The following is a 16,553-nucleotide window of genomic DNA, read 5'->3' as shown; positions in this document are numbered from 1 at the left end:
GCCAAGGCAACTTGTGCCTTAAGACTCTGCCAGCCTGTTTATCACTCAGGGTGAGAATTTGCTAATTTGTATCCTACCTATCTAGTGGGTTAAGATCAGTCTGTGGCTTTTGTTTATTTACTAAGGTAATCTGCTTTGTTCTGTTTGCAATCCCTTGAACCACTTAATCTACCTTTTGTAGTTAATACATTTATTTTGTTTATTAAACCCAGTTTATGTAATTTCTAAGAGGAGGGAGGAAGTCATGCACATCTCTCTTCACACTGAGGAAGAGGGTGGATTTTTATGAGCTTGTGCTGTGCAGATTTTTCTATACAGTGCAAGACAGTATTATTTGGGGTTTATCTCCCAAAAGGGGTGGGCACGTGAGTGCTGGGGGAGTCCTCTCACACAGAGCTGATTTTGGTCTGTGGCTGCAGGTGGGTGTGGCCCTACCTGTGTGTGGGTGCTGCAAGAGGCGGGAGAGCCTAATTCAGCAAAACGGAGTGGGGACCCAGGCTGGTGGAGCAGGAGAGGCTCAGTGACATCCCAGTACATCAGGTGGCCTCCCAGAAGGGGGATCCAACCTGTCACAAAGGCTCTTGTACATAATTCAAAATTATAATACCTGATACTGCCCACTTGACTGATAGTCCTTTAAGAGGATCGTTAGATACTGAATTCGAGGTAACCATTCATTTTTTAAAAACCCTACCAGCCTACAATGAAATGTGTTGTAATGGAACATGCTTTTGTTGTAACCGATAAGAATGTCAAGTTGGCAGCGTAAGAGTTCTTGTACTTAACTATTAATTTTTAAGTGCTTGAATTCTGTAAACCACGTGACAGGTAAGTAAACTCTTATCTAGTGGCCTTGGCTGGTTTTGGAAACAGTTTTTGTTGTTGTTTGGGATATAGAAAGCAGTAGTGCTGGAAGAGACATGGGTTTCATAGTGGCCAATAAATGAGCAATGATTTTGCGATGCGATATGGCTAGAAAAAGTCACTCTGGTTTTTGGACTGCCTAGGGTGAGCACGGCTACTCTCAGAAGTGTGGTGTAGTGACAAGAATAGGGGGCTGTGACGGGGTTCACTCACCACTCTGGCGCCTCCTGTGGGCTGTCATGGGAATTAGCTCTGCTCGCCAGGGCGCCCTCCTCTGGTGGTGTCTCGCCCCCGGCACTTTTGGTCCAGGACCTGCGCCACTCCCAGGACTGTGGCGACACGGACCCCCAGCTGCGCCACACTCTGTGTTCCCCCCTTCTGGGGGACCTGCAATCTCTGTCCAGCCACTCCCTCCGTGGCAACTGCCGTCCATTGTCCCGGGGCCACTTCCCACGCAGCTCCAGCGCCCTCCTCTGCCCTTACCCCAGGGCCTCAGCCTGCAGGCCTGAGCAGCCATCCAGGAGCTGTAGCTCCCTCAGTCGCTGCTGGCAGCACTGCTCTGTCCAAGGTGCTGACACTCCTTCCTCCTGCTGGGAGCCTGGTCTTCTCCCCTGGAGCTCCAGTCAGCTACTGAGCTTGCTCTGCCCTGCAGCTCTTCTGAGATGGGCCTGCCTGGCCCTGATTGGCTGCTCCTCTCAGCCCATCTCTGATTGGCTGCATCCTGCACAGCCTCTCTAGGGTTCTATTAACCCCTTAGAGCCCAGTGTGGGGCAGGCGCCCCATCACAGGGGGGAAAAACATCTTAAAAATTACTTTAACCTGGAACAAAATCACTAAAACATCTTAACCATAATGGCACGGTGTCACTGATGTGGGTGTCTTAACTGTGCATCTCCATACCTTATCATGGTTGATTCATTTTAAGTGTAACCTTAGCCCTGAATTTCTTGAGGCCGTAATGCTTGTTTTAGGGATAGTTACACACCCCTGTAACATTTTTACTCTTACATCAGAATATGTACTCTCAATGGTAACTCCATTTTAATATATGGGGGGGGGAGGGATAGCTCAGTGGTTTGAGCATTGGCCTGCTAAACCCAAGGTTGTGAGTTCAATCCTTGAGGGGGCCCCTTAGGGATCTGGGGCAAAATCAGTACTTGGTCCTGCTAGTGAAGGCATGGGGCTGGACTCAATGACCTTTCAGGGTCCCTTCCAGTTCTATGAGATAGGTGTATAAATCCATTTTAATATAGTTTTTTTGTCTTGTGATAGGCTACTCTGTTGAGGTGCCCACAGCAACAGCATCATGTTGACAAGCTGGAAAGAATTCTGACTAGACAGATGTTTAAAGGGCTGAAGATGCTAACTTGTAAGACCCCTGTTCTACAAAGAGCTGCATGCAGGCAGACCCCAATGCCAGCACAGAGCCCCACTGACTTCTGCAGAGCTTTATGTGGGGTGTGGGGGGCCTCATGGGTGTGTCTTTGCAGGGTGTGTAACTCCGCTAAATGGTGATTCAATGGGATGACCAGTAAGAAGCATTTTAAAGGTATTTCTCCCACAGGAGAGGGATGGTTCAGGATGTTTGGTGAGTGTATAACGAAGAGCAATGGAATATAATTGTGCTAAGGAAAACCAAATATCTTGTTAAGGAGAAATTCCTACTAATGATGTGTGCCGTTTTGTAGGTGGGGAATATTGTTTCCACAGGAAAGTGGTGGAAGCCCAGTTGCTTAAATTATTTAAAAACAGACTGGACAAAACTCAAAATACCACTTTAGGGAACAATTCTGCATTGACTGGAGCTTGGACTGTTAAACCTAACAGGTTATTCCGTCTTCAGGGGCTGTCGTTCTGTAATGAACGGTGTCAAGCTATGAAAGCAGCAGTCCCACAGGGGAGTTTGAGCAGAACACACCGAGGTGCACTACGCAGGACTACCTGGCCGGAAGTATTGAATAAGGGCTAGTTCAGATTCAGGGAATAGTTAGAGCCAGACTGCCTAACGAGCTGAGCACCCAGCAGCTCCAGTTCAGAGTTGGGTACTGAGCATTTTTGGAAATCCGGCAATGTCATGTAAATGCCTAAAGGGGAGCTGAGCTCTTAGGGAAAATGTTGCCCCTTGTCATATATTCCAGGGGTTCTCAACCTTTATCTTTCTGAGTCCCCCCCTCCCCCCAACATGCTATAAAAACTCCACGGCCCACCTGTGCCACAAGAACTGGTTTTCTGTATATAAAAGCCAAGGGGTAGCAAGAAGGGCAATTGCCGGGGGCCCCATGCCACAGCCCTCCCCCCCCCCCAAAGCTACATTGCTCAGGCTTTGGCTTCAGCCCTGGGTGGCAGGGATCAGGGTCCTGGGCTTCAGCCCCATGCAGTGGGGCTTCGGCTTTCTGCCCTGGGCCCCAGTGAGTCTAATGCTGGCCCTGCTTGGTGGATCCCCTGAAACCTGCTCGCGGCCTCCTCAGATCCCTGGTTGAGAACCACGGCTATATGCTATGTCAACACTGCACTGTATAGTGAGTGACTATTGATTTGGAGCCTCTTACTGAATTCAAACAAGAGTCTTTTATGAGACGTTAAAGGGAACACAAAAATCTTTCCTTAGCTGTGACTTTCGAGTCAGCCGGGAGATGTCTGTTCCAGCAGCACAGGCCTAAAAGAGGAGTAGGATGGAGCTGTAATTGGATGTACTTGTATTCGAAGACACAAGCTGCAAGATGATCAAAAACTCATGATCTAACAGTGAGGAAACAGCCTAAATTAGGAGCTCTGGGGGAAGGGTTTTACCAAGAGGGTTCCAAGGAGATGAATAAGTTACTCGGGAAGGCAATTGGAGCTGACGATAAATTTAAGGAATTGAAGGACTAGGGAATGAAAAGGCAGGAACACAAAATAAAAATAAATCATAAAAACACCCTTGCCCTGTTGGGTCAGGGAGCTCAGACGTTCTTTGGTTGATTTTTGCTGCAGAGGCAATACAAGGGGGGAAACTGTCAATGATTTTCAAGCTGTAAAAGCTCCAATTTGATCACAGGCATTTTACTGTCAATATTTTAAGACATCAGTACGCTAACTGATTCTGAAATCAAACTGCAACTGTAAAAGCCAGGTGACAGGATCCTCTTATTGTCATTTTGGCTTTTTCTCACAAACATCAATTTTCAAACTTATCTCATAGATTTTGAATAATCACCTGGAACCAGAACATACAGTAACCGAGCAGCCTGTTTATAAGTGTATGGAAAAAAGAATCCAACTTCTCCACAACTGGGAACCTGAAGTTAAGTTTCGGAGTCCATATTTACATACCTAAATAACAACGATGGGACTTTCAAAGATGCGGAACCACCCACAAATCTCATGGAAATGTGGGCTTAGGAGCTGAATCTATGCACTCAGGCCCTGATTCAGAAAGGTGCTTCACCACAGGAGTAACCGGGTTGTTCTCAGTAGAACTGCTCGTGGTCTTAAAGTTAGACACGTGTTTAAGTACCTTGCTGACTTGGGGCACCAGCTTTCTTGCTCAGTGATCTTTGTAGCATATAGTAAAAGATGATTTAGGTTATAGAGATTCAAATTCCCTGTGTGGGGCCTGTCTTGAGATGTGTTGTCAAACACGAAACCTTCCCAAACAGTTTTTATACTCTGTCGACTGTATCTGTCACTATTAATCCACTTAAAATAATTTGACAGCCGTGATCAGAATGAATTAATTTGGGATTTATAGGTTATCACAAGCTTTCCTCCTTGTGTTTCACTGTTGAGTTCGTGGACTTGTGGGAATAACTGCTATTTAAAACAGCAATGTTTGAACAGGCACCATGGTTAATGCTCTCTCTCTGAGGAGAAAACAGAGGCAGTAACAATCTATTCTGGTGTATGCATGTGCATCCATGGTCTTTCATTGTCAGGCTGCTCTGCTGTGATTCAACTAACCCTGGTGGATTTTCCTTGCTTATCTGATGGCTTTAAGGTCTCCATATGTGCTGGATTCTGTGCTCTGTGGACAGGCAATGCTGTAGAGAACTTGGGAGCCTGTATTCCCCCAGGGAGGGAGCAGGATGGGCATCTCAGGGCTGGAACTGGTATCAGCCCTCTGCTTCCCTGTAGATACAGAGCCAGTCTTAAAGATGGGTGAGTATTGTAGCCATGTGCGGCACGCTCGGCTGGCCAAAGCTTTGGGGCTGGGATTGGTGGAAGACAGAGGCAGTGGTTGGGCATCGGGTAGAGAGGGGAGCAGTGGACATCTCCTGCTAGGGGGAGAAATGGTCTTTTACTCTTATTTACAGCATAGGATGTAACGGAGCCCTGAGCTTTGCTAGAAGCCTCTAGGCACTACTGCAAATACAAATAAGTGATAAGGTGGGGGGGGGGGGAAAGGAACAAATATGATCTTGTGATTTCTTGTTTGTCCACATAGGCATCATGTTTCCTTCTATTTTAGTACTTAATGACATGGTGGCTTTGGCAGCAAGGTTGGATTTACATGTTCTTTTTTAATACACTATGGGGCATTGGAGGACAAAGTGAGCATGAAAAGGAGCAAGAGCCGAGTGAAACAAAGAAGACAGGGGAAAGGTGTCGGGGAGGGGACCGCTCCGTGAGAGCAAGGACGCTGAGCCTGGCAGAAGCCGGTGAGTAGGAAAGGCAATGTTAGAGCAGTTGCTGAGTTTGTAGTAAGTAGCAGCAAGAAGGAAGAAGCTAGCGATGAATTTACAGGCAGCAGCAAACATTCAGCCAGTTGGAAGGGCTACATTAAGGATCAAGTTAATTGCAGCCAAACAGTCAAAGAAGACCGGGAGCGAATGGATTGAGAAAGTCAAGGTTAGTTAAGCAGCATCTCCCAGAGTAATTGCAAGCGGTCCATGAAAGGGCCGTGATCCCGCAAGCTGACACACTCATTTAACGGCAGGCGGAATGCCGGCTGAGGGGCACTTTCCCCACTGACAAAGATGTGTGCGGGAGCAGTGGTGGAGCCTGAGGGTCGATGGGTCATTGGCGGGGCACATTCAGTTATACCCATTGGCTCCAAAGGGCACCACAGATACACCTAAAGCCTGCCAGGGGAGGGGGCAGTTGCTTCCCTGGTCCCTCATTAGCTCCACCACTGTGCAGGAGGCTGTGAGGGCTTCCACAGCCTAGTAGGTGACTCCGGCTGAGGGTAAGACTCAGGCTGTGTTACTGAGAGTGTGGCCAGCTCATGTGCCTTTATTGAGACTCAAGATATTTGCTGTTTCTCTTATGGCCCTAGCTCCTGGAGTTAAGTGATTACATGAGAATCTCAGCTTTTGTTGAAAAACTGACCATGTCTAGCTCTCATGGTTGTGGAGGATAGCTTTACAATGTGACCTGCCTCGGTCCTGAAGGCTCAGAAAGCAGAAGGCAAATGAAAAGCCCCCACATTGTATTTTTTTTCAAATAACCCCCTGAACTCATTATTTTTGGAGGTCTGATTCATGATTTTTGAAAGGACGGGGTTGGCCATGCTGCTGACAGCTTTCAGTGAACTACAAAGGCGGCGGCCTTGTGTCAAGAGCTGCAGCCGGTATTTTCAGAAGTAGCTGCCTAGTGCAAAGTATCAGGGGGTAGCCGTGTTAGTCTGTATCTACAAAAACAACAAGGAGTCTGGTGGCACCTTAAAGACTAACAGATTTATTTGGGCATAAGCTTTCATGGGTAAAAAACCCACTTCTTCAGATGCATGGAGTGAAAGTTACAGATGCAGGCATTATATACTGACACATGGAGAGAAGGGAGTTACTTCGCAAGTGGAGAAAAGGGAGTTACTTCGCAAGTGGAGAACCAGTGTTGACAGGGCCAATTCAATCAGGCGAGGTGCATAAATATGTCACCTGACTTTCCAACATGTTGAGAACACTGCTGTCCCCAAAGGCATCAACAGGGGCTGTTGGGTGTTCAGCACTCTTGAAAACCAGCCGTCTGCTTTGGGCACCTAACTTTAGGCTCCTGTGTTTTTAAATCTTGGCCCCAAATTCTGTATCTTCTCTTACTGAAATGGAATCTCACCTAGGCTGGGCAAAAAAATCAATAGTTGAGACGTGTGAGTCTAAGAGCCCAATCCTGTAGCAGGCTGCCTGGCATTTGCAGTCTGATCCATTGAAATCCAAGGGAAATTTTGCATTGACATCTATGGGCCCTGCTCCTGCAGTCTGAACCCATGAAGGATCCTGGCCAGCAAATGCTGGCCCAGGCACTGCAGTTCTATTGCTTATTAATTTCCTCTCGTTTCTGATTATTGGTGCCTTACCCCAGGGAAGTATTTGTTTGGTTTTGGAGGGTAATTTACTTTTCTTTACAACCTTCCCAATAAGTTGTGACCTACTGTAACTTTATTAAAATATTTGCAATGAAACCCAACCCCGCCTGCCCATTTTTCTATATTGTAGTGTTGGCTTGTGATGGAAAGATACACTACCTAGGAGTGTGCTGGAGATTGTTGTTTTTGCATTCACAAGTTGCTATAGAAAACTTTTCAACCTAGGAACCTTTTGGTTGGTGCTTATTTAAATTGGATCCTCTTAAAATAGTATGTGTTCTTTTAGAAGCCTTTTCTGTCTTCAATTTCTTAGTAGCTACTGGAAAATATTAAGTATGCATTCACAGTGCTAAAAAGAAGAGAGAACTCAGAGCAATCAGTTCTGTGCGGGATGCTTAGAGCTTTATCATCTTTTGAAGTGATTATTTCCACATTAAGATACCTAGGGTTTGAAGTGATCCTAATGTGATTTCTGCAGTTGAAAGATATCAAGTATGAAAGGATAGGATTGGCCGTGTATGTGCAAAGAATGATTAGCACCAGTGTTTCTATGTGCATTCTCACAGCAGATTGCTGAAGTGTTGATTCCCATCCATATATAATTGGTTTTAAAGCTATCGATTCTGGGAACCTGCTTCTGTCATCTGAGAACTTGTCTGCGGATTAAACCGATGTCAAAGAAAATAAGGTTTGGTACTGTACAGCTGTTTGTTTTTATTGTCTCTCTCTATTGTTAGTAGCAGGAGACTTCGCCTCAGCTGGAGAAATAGTGAGTGCTACCACACACAGCTGGGAAAGTAATCTTGTATCACGTCTTGCTTTGCGAAGGGGACAGCACAGGACTCAGAGCAGTACAGTGCTAAAAGAAAGCTGAGCACAAACACAATTCTACTGAAGGCAGCGTTCCCAGCTCCGCGCAGGAGTTTCGGGAGCACTTTTTACTTGCTTCCCCTGGCAACTCAGGGATTTGTAACTCAGCTGGAGCTGGTGTTTCTCTTCCCGCTTCAGCCAGCAGATGCCTGTCATGGCAGCCTAGGCTGTGGCCTGCCCCTTCAGGCTGCCACCTCTTCAGGCTGCCACCATTAGAGGCTGCTGCAGCGCTTGAGCCATCAAGTCCAGCCCCCTGCCTTCACTAGCAGGACCAAGTACTGATTTTGCCCCAGATCCCTAAGTGGCCCCCTCAAGGACTGAACTCATAACCCTGGGTTTAGCAGGCCAATGCTCAAACCACTGAGCTATCCCTCCCACCCCAATGGGGGTGAGAGGGATAATGCTGCGCTGGGGAGGAGCAATGGGGAGCTGGGGGAGGACGAAGGAACCTAGGACCCTATGCCTCCTCCAACATTGCAGGGCTGCTCTATGGGAGCAGGAGAGGGCCTGGGGAAAGGGACAGGTGCTGAGAGAGGGCAGGGCAGCTGGACAGGGACATGAGCCGAGGGGTGGGGGCAGAGTCCCCGGGAGGGAGCTGGGCAGAGTTTAGAATGCAGCAGGGAGAGAGCTGGCAGACAGGGGCCAGTCAAATGTAAAAGGGATGTGTCAACTTCCTCAGATTAGTGGCCGTGTTTTTGTGTGTGGCTGGGGGACGTATTAAATGGGCTATGATGGAAGGGGGAAGGTCCATAGGCTACAATAGAGACCATTCCCATTTTCCCATCACGTCTACGGACCTTCTCTTTTCTGTTGTTGCTTTTAGTGTGGTCCCAGTCCTGGCTGAGTTTCCTGAAACATGCATGCACCAACAGAACAATTTATTCCCGCAGCAGCTCAAACGTCCTAAAACGGAGAGAAAAAAACGTTTGGCTTAAAATCATGATTTCTTTAAAATTCTCATGATTTCTTTTTGTCTGCCTCATGATTTTTGAACTTGTGAGGTTGGGAAAACTCTAAATAAATTATTCCAAAAGACAAGAATCAATGGGAAGCCAAATTGTCCTCACGCCACGCTGCCGTTTTGTGACTGCTGCTTGCACAAAATTAGCGTTATATAGTAGCAACTGGAGTAAATAGCTATGTGAATTATGCCATCTAGTAGCTCTGGCTGGCTGTACAAACCCATATGGATCTCACACCCATATGGATCTCAAACTACAATTTCAGTCGTAGTTTAAGAACTGACCCTAAGACCATACAGTTTAGTGATTTCCCACCTCACCCCCGCCTTATGCAGTATACTAGAGAAGGTGGGTGAGGTAATACCTTTTATTGGACCTTCTGTTGGTGAGAGTGACAAACTTTTGAGCTTACACGGAGCTCTTCTTCTGCTCTGGGAAATGTACTCAGAGTGTTACACTCTGTGTAAGCTTCAAAACTTGTCATTCTCCACAAAAGATGATGGTCCATCACTCACTTTCTCTCTCAAATCCAACATGGCTACATCAACACTGCTTACAACATTATGCAGTATGCTAATACTGTAGTTCAATTGATTTAGAAGCTGCAGCAACATCTTGGTTTGGGGTTTTATGTTTACACAAGATTACTAAGTGTTATCAGTTGCTTCATGTTCTAATCTTCCCTGTGTGCTGCAACAAAGCTTCTCAACAATGCTTCTTAAAGAATTAAGTTATCAAATGTAAACTCTCTTCACATGTTTATAGTAGTACATTGGGTGGAGGTATTAGATTTTTTTAATGTCTGCAATTAACTTATTGTCGGGCTCTACAGCTTTTGAGATATGTTGGAATAAATTATATATTGTGTTAAAGGTCAAGTTGGCAGCCATATTAATAAAAAAAAATCTTATCATTGACACCTATTTGAATGGCGCGTAAAAATAAAGAAAACTGGAAACATTTGTGCTCCAGACTGTCACCTGGAACGTGCTGGGGGCCTTTCTCCAAGGAGAAGAAGTAGAATCGCTGACTGGAATTTTTCCATCAAAACACTTTTTTGACGAAAAAATAGAAAGTAAAAATTTGTTTAAAAAAGAAAAAGTCCATCTCTTTGGTTTTTGCAAATGAATAACTGTTCCTGAAAACCAGTTATTTTTATCAAAAATGGTCTTCAAAAATAAAACAAATAATGTCGCAGAACATTTAGAAAAACTTACAATTTCCCACAAAAATAATTGGCTTTTTGGCCCAGATCTACAAATGTATTTGAGAGAACTTTCTATTCACTAATGAGTCAAGCAGAATGTAACCTTTATAACTGCTCAGGTGAGGAAGTCAAGAAGAAACACTGGAAATAAGAGTTATAGTTAAAATACTAGATGAGCAAGAGAAAGTGCAAGAAGCTAGTGTAAGATCTTTGAGGCAGGTACCTTCCCTTCCTGTTTGTGCAGTGCCTAGTGCATTGACGCCTTGATACTCCTTGGGGCCTCTGGGTGCTAACAGCAATATAAATATTAAAGTGATTAAAATCCTTTAGTAGTTTCAAGTGTTCAGTTCAGTTTTTCAGATGTAGCCCCAGGGGTGCTGGAGCTAGGAGTACAGCAGCACCCCTTGGCTTGAAGTGGTTTTACAGTTTGGTTCAATGGCTCTCAGCACCTCCACTATACAAATTGTTCCAACACCCCGTGTAACACTGTCACATGTGGGTCCTGCTTCTTGCATCCAGCCATGCTGTATTAAACACAGAACCCGAAGGGGATGCAATTTGGCTTCCTCCCAGTTCTGGGTGGGCAGAGGTCAGGTCAGGTCAACCGTCCCAGTGTCAGTGGCATCAGCCTTAGGGTTGTTCTGACCTATGTATGGCTGAAAACAGCTCCAAGGGACAATTCCAACAGCCAAGACTAGCCAGAGTATAATACTCCTTTCCCCCACACCGTGCCTCCGACACCAGGGACTGCACGTGGAGTGGCATACCACTGCTTTGTTCACTCTTCCCCCTAAATTGGAGCCATTCATGGACAGTTGGTTAATTTGGCCTTTACCATCCCTTTGTGCCACTGAACTCGCACAATCCAAGATATAAGAGAGGAGAGGTAGATTAGTAGGGTGGGTCCTGCTACTGATTCATCATATAGCCTGGGCATGTTGCCTAATCCCTGTGTCCTATTGCTGTTCTCTCACCATTCCCTGCCCCACAAAAAAAAAAAAAAAAAAAAAAAGAAAAAGAAAAAGAAAAAAATGAAGCGGGGCCCTCTGGAACAGACAGTATGTGATCATGTAATTAGAGATGGCATCATAAAGCAAGGGCACAAATGGGCTAAATTAGGCCTGCACAGGCTACCTTAATTCTGGCATTTCCTAATAGCTGAGTGCTCGACTTTGCAACCTTAACTTTCTATGAACATCCTGGTTTGGATGCATTATTAATACAGAGGGGAAGCCACTGCTTCGCTGTGATCTTTGTTCCCATCCCTTTCACAGCTGTTCCAATCAGTCTCTGCTTCTAGCTCAATGCTTCCCCTTCCTGCTACCTAGATGCTGCTCCTCCAATCTGCCTGTCTATTCCTGGCACAGTGAGCCCACGGTTGCTGCTTTATTCTCTTGCCGCAGCAGTGCAGGACCTGGCTGAAGGATTCAGCAGTGCTTTTCAGTTCGTTTGCTAGCCTGACAGATTTTAATTGTACCCTGGAGAGGTAACTTAGGCCCTCTAACCTCTGTCAGTCCCTCTTGCTGCTCACACCCTAGCCCAGCAGCCAATCTCTTCTCCCAGGGGCTTGTATGACTCCCTAATCGAAGGACCCAGTTTTTAATCTTAGTTGGCGACAATAAGCATCATCGTTTTCTGTAGGCTGCTGTATTTTGCAGGGAAGCATATGGCACATGGATCATCCTGTCCACCTAGAGCTTCTCTTCCCTGCAGATGGCGGTGGATATCCTGCTCTGCAGTGCGCGCTCCAGGGAGAAACATTGAATTCCCATATGGGAGACACACCCTGCATGCTGGGAAGGAGGGTAAGTCAACTGGACCATGCCACCTTTCTGCCCCTTTATGGGGAGGAGAACAGCATGCATCAGACGTGCCCTCTGTCACAGCCAATTTCTCTCCCGCATCTTTGCTAAGGTACCTGATACAGTTCACAGTAAAGGAACCCTTGCCTGTCTAAAGATTTGATGGTGTTGTGCTGCTCCTGTGTTATCTAACTCTGGCCTCCTCCTGGCCACACCCAGCCTGGGCTAGAAGCTGCATCCAAGACAGTAGAGCCTGAAAACAACACCCTCTGTTGAGAGTGCTGTCCAGAGCGGTCACAATGGAGCACTCTGGGATAGCTCCCGGAGGCCAGTACCATCAAATTGCATCCAAACTACCCCAAATTTGACCCAGCAGGGTCAATTTCAGTGCTAATCCCCTCGTCGGGGAGGAGTACAGAAATTGATTTTAAGAGCCCTTTAAGTCGACAAAAATGGCTTCGTCGTGTGGACGGGTGCAGGATTAAATCGATCTAACGCTGCTAAATTCGACCTAAACTCGTCGTGTAGACCAGGGTTGTGTGTGTATGTCCAGTTGTCCCCAAGATATACAGTGTAGCCTCTAGGGCTAGCCTACTTGCTTGCCTATATATCTTTTCGTATAGGTTTCTTATTTTCTTATGGTTTTGATTGTTTGTTTTATTATAATAGGGTTATAGGTTTATATTAAAATAGTTAGGCTATAACGCAAGGGACCTATAGGCCAGATCCTGTGTGTTAAGCTAAGGCAAAGTTAGCATACATATGTCTGGGACCTTTCACCCAGATAGATAGGGATAAGTTAAAGCATAAGGTCCATATATGGCAGTGACCCCTAACTTGGATAGATAAAGGATGCATTGAAGCAGGTTGGCTTAAGGGGCTTTCTGAAGCTCAAGTCCTCTGTAAACAGGTACACCACAAGGAAAGAATCGGGAGGACAAAAATAACAAATGTGAGAATGATCTAATGATGCAGTTCTCAAACTGTGGGTCGGGACCCCATTTTAATGGGGTCGCCAGGCCCGGCTTAGACTTGCTGGGGCCCAGGGACAAAGCACAAGCCCCACTGCCCGGGCCAATGCCGAAGCCAGAGGGCTTCAGCTCTGGGCACCAGGGCTCAGGTTACAGGCCCCCCTGCATGGGGCTGAATCCCTTGGGCTTTGGTTTGACCGTCCCCGTCTGAGGCAGTGGGGCTTTGGCTTTGCCTCTCACCCCACCTGGGGCAGCGGGGCTCAGGCATCAGTCCCCCCCTTTTGGGGTTGTGTCGTAATTTTTGTTGTCAGAAGGAGGCCGCGGTGCAATGAAGTTTGAGAACCCCGATCTAATGTCATGAACATGTATATGTATATTATCAATACGTACAAACCTACCAGCCTATGGAGTAAGTGAACCCCAACATTTTGGTGGGTGAGGAAACTAAGTTGGGACATAGAGGGAGGGCTCAAGCACCCATGCCCTATAAGAGGGGTGACCCACCATACCAAGGATGCGTCTAAGCATCTAAGCACTTAAAAAGCTAGGCATCGACGTTTCTAAGCTCCAAGCATCTTCCTTAGTTTATTAGTCTGTTAGTTAAGTGAAATTCTAAATTAGCTTCAATAGCTCTTAGCTCTCTCGCTTCTTCGAAGCTCTGCACCTCCCACGCAAGAACTGAGGAACCCAAGGCAAGGCTGGTCCTTTCTCTCTTATTACCAGGTCATCAAGGAAGGGTGTGAGTATATTAATCAAAGGCTTTATAGTATATAATATAATATATGTATCTTTAGAATAATAATATTGCATTTGTAACTCTGATTATTTTACTATTTGATTATAATTCCATTTATCTCAATAAAAGTCTTTAAGTCTCTATTGGTATCAGTGTGAGCATCCTGTCATACCCCCAGGGGACCTTTTGCATATTCTTTGTAGCTTGATTCTGGGACAAGAACCTTCTTATCTTCTGATCAAATTGATTGGTGAGCCTATAACCCATACTATCCAAATTCATAAATATTAACCTCCTAAATCAGGCAACAACAGTGACAGACTTCTGTCTTCTGATGGTTTTTAAGGACAGTGAAAATGTCCGTTTGCATATTTTCCACGTTCCTAAAGTCCAGGGCTTTGGGGAGCTTAGTCATATCCATTGTGTTCTCCTTTTTCCTTTTATCTTCTGGCCTTGGGCATTCTCCGTGGAACAGTATCCTTTCCCTGTGGGTTCTCCCTCCCCCCCCCCCCCCGCATTGTGTAATGAGCAGTCAAGGAGTGATTTAATAAAGTGAGTCCCCAGGAACGTGTAGCGCTTTCCTTTATTGATTTCACAGGCCCTCTAGGCAATGCAGAGCCCACGCTAGTTCAGACTAGCAATAAAGGCAAATCCGTCTCCTAAGAATATGAGGCAGCAGGAGCCCTGAGGGCTTGAGCCAATGGAGAAGATTTTTTTCTGGCTGATTTCCAAGGGCTTTGGATCGTGCCCTGAGAGGACTGATAGGGGGTGGATGGTTAGGGGGGAGCACATAGCTGATCTCTTAGTAGGAAAGAAATAGGAGAGATTCCATCTCTCTTCCTTTCTTCTTCACACGGCACCCTCTATTAATGGGCAAGGAGACTTGATTTCTGGTGTAATGGATGGGCAGAGCGGGAGACTTCAGCTCTGATTGGATGGGCCAGGTCAAGGCGTGTGCAGCAAACAGAATAATAATTAAAATGTTTCCACCAGTAAAACTTATTGGGAGCCAGTTCGTCTTCACAATGTTGGTCCAGCTAAGATCCCTCACAAGCCACACCAGAAGGTTTTTTTAACAGCTCAACTTTAGGATCAACTATATAAAGTCAGACAAAACCAGTACCTCCCTCTTCCCTGCACCTGCCCCCACCCCCAAATCATAATGGCATTGGACAGGTCTATAGTAACAGATACACACATGTATAGAAAATGAATGGATCCAAACTGCAAAGCAACCGAGTGTTCTGGTATAAAGGTTGTGAGCTCTAATGCCTTATGCCTAATGTTTTCCAGCTCTCTGATGATGCTAAAAATTTCAAGTGAGTGAATTGTTTGGAACAACCAGATTTATTAGCCCTCAGCTGATCAATGTTGAGCAGAAAGTGAGTAGGAGGAATTTCTAGAGTAAGGTAAATGAACTGGTATTTTGTCAAGCAGTGTCCAGTAAGTGTTGAATGCACACTGGCTGGTCATCTGCTTGTTAGGGCCCTTTGCCTAGCTAGATTTGCTACTATTATATCTCCCTTATCTGGCTCTTCAAAGCATTGCCTCCAAAAGCATTGCATCGTAGGCCTACGCCTCATGGACCTACTCATTATTATGGCCGTGAATAGCAGCCAGGGTTAGAATTCAGGCATTCCTGGGTCCCAGCCCCACCCTCAGGAGATGACCTGACCTTTCAAAAAATTCTGCTTTTCAGGAAAAAAATTGTGCTTTAAAGGGTGGGATTTTCAGAAGCGCTCTGCATGCCCATTGACACCGATGCCACTGATTTCAGTGGGAGGAGAGGGAAGCTGACACTTAGTTTCTGAAAATCCCACTGAATTTCTATGAAGTTTAAAGTAACTTTCCTTTCCCGGAAGTCAAATGATTTATTAGCTTCACTGTAGCAGCAAAATATGGCATAAAAATGCACATAGAATTGTGTTTTATAAAATGTTTGCAAAATTAAAAAGGAAACTCTCTCTCACTGTTACTGGGGGGATTAATTTAGGAATAGAGTGGAATAGTTAATTGGAGAAAATTATCTCAATTTGACGTTTTCAGGCTAATTTAAATGTTCTGGTATCTTTCATTGTAGAGAATCTTTACTAGCCCAGACTATCACCATCTGATGTAAGTTTTAGTGTTACCAACAAATATAGCTGAGGATATTTTTAGGAAAACAGTTTTTAGGAAATTGCCAATCGTAAGTGTTCAAATATGAGCCAGCTCTCTCCCCCCCCAAATCATGAGATTGGCATGAAAAAGCATGACATAAATGTAATAAGTTTGATTCTCCATTGTTTTAGTAGAGTTTCACTGTCTGTCTTAGATAGACTTTTGAAATGTGTGAAATTCATCTGGTCAAATCCAGTTTCTGTTCAGGTGATGTTTAAAAAAGGAGACAAATTACATCAGCTTCCCCAAGAGGGTTTCTCATATTTCCACACACACCTGGCCCCAAACTCCCTGGTGGGTGTTCAAAGATCTAAAGGAGGATAGCTGCATTCTACTCATGCAGATAGGGATAGAAAGGAAATGGATGTTTTTGGAAGTGGAAACTCATCTCCTCAACTCTATGCTAAAGTGTCGCAAATTATCAAGTCAGAGTGGCACACTACCAATGCCAGCTCTGGGAGAAAAGGTTGGTGTTTTGCCAAGTCTTTGCCAGATGACCAGACAAAGGTTGCAAATGCCCTCATTGCAGCAGGTAGCAAAACATGCTGTAAGAGCAACATTTGTTACTTCAGGTGTGTGGTGGGGCGGCTGCCCCACGCCCGGAGAGGGTGGGCTGCGGCAGGCCTGGGCGCCTGCGTAGACGCGCAGCCAATCCGAGAAGGGCTTACTGGGAGCCAATCAGAGGACAGATTGGGGCCAGC

The sequence above is a fragment of the Terrapene carolina genome, unplaced genomic scaffold, assembly GCF_002925995.2.
Source record: "Terrapene carolina triunguis isolate 2854851 unplaced genomic scaffold, T_m_triunguis-2.0 Scaffold33392, whole genome shotgun sequence".
Classification (NCBI taxonomy): domain Eukaryota; kingdom Metazoa; phylum Chordata; order Testudines; family Emydidae; genus Terrapene; species Terrapene triunguis.
The sequence above is the reverse complement of the archived record's forward strand: the minus strand, read 5'-3'. Positions refer to the sequence as shown.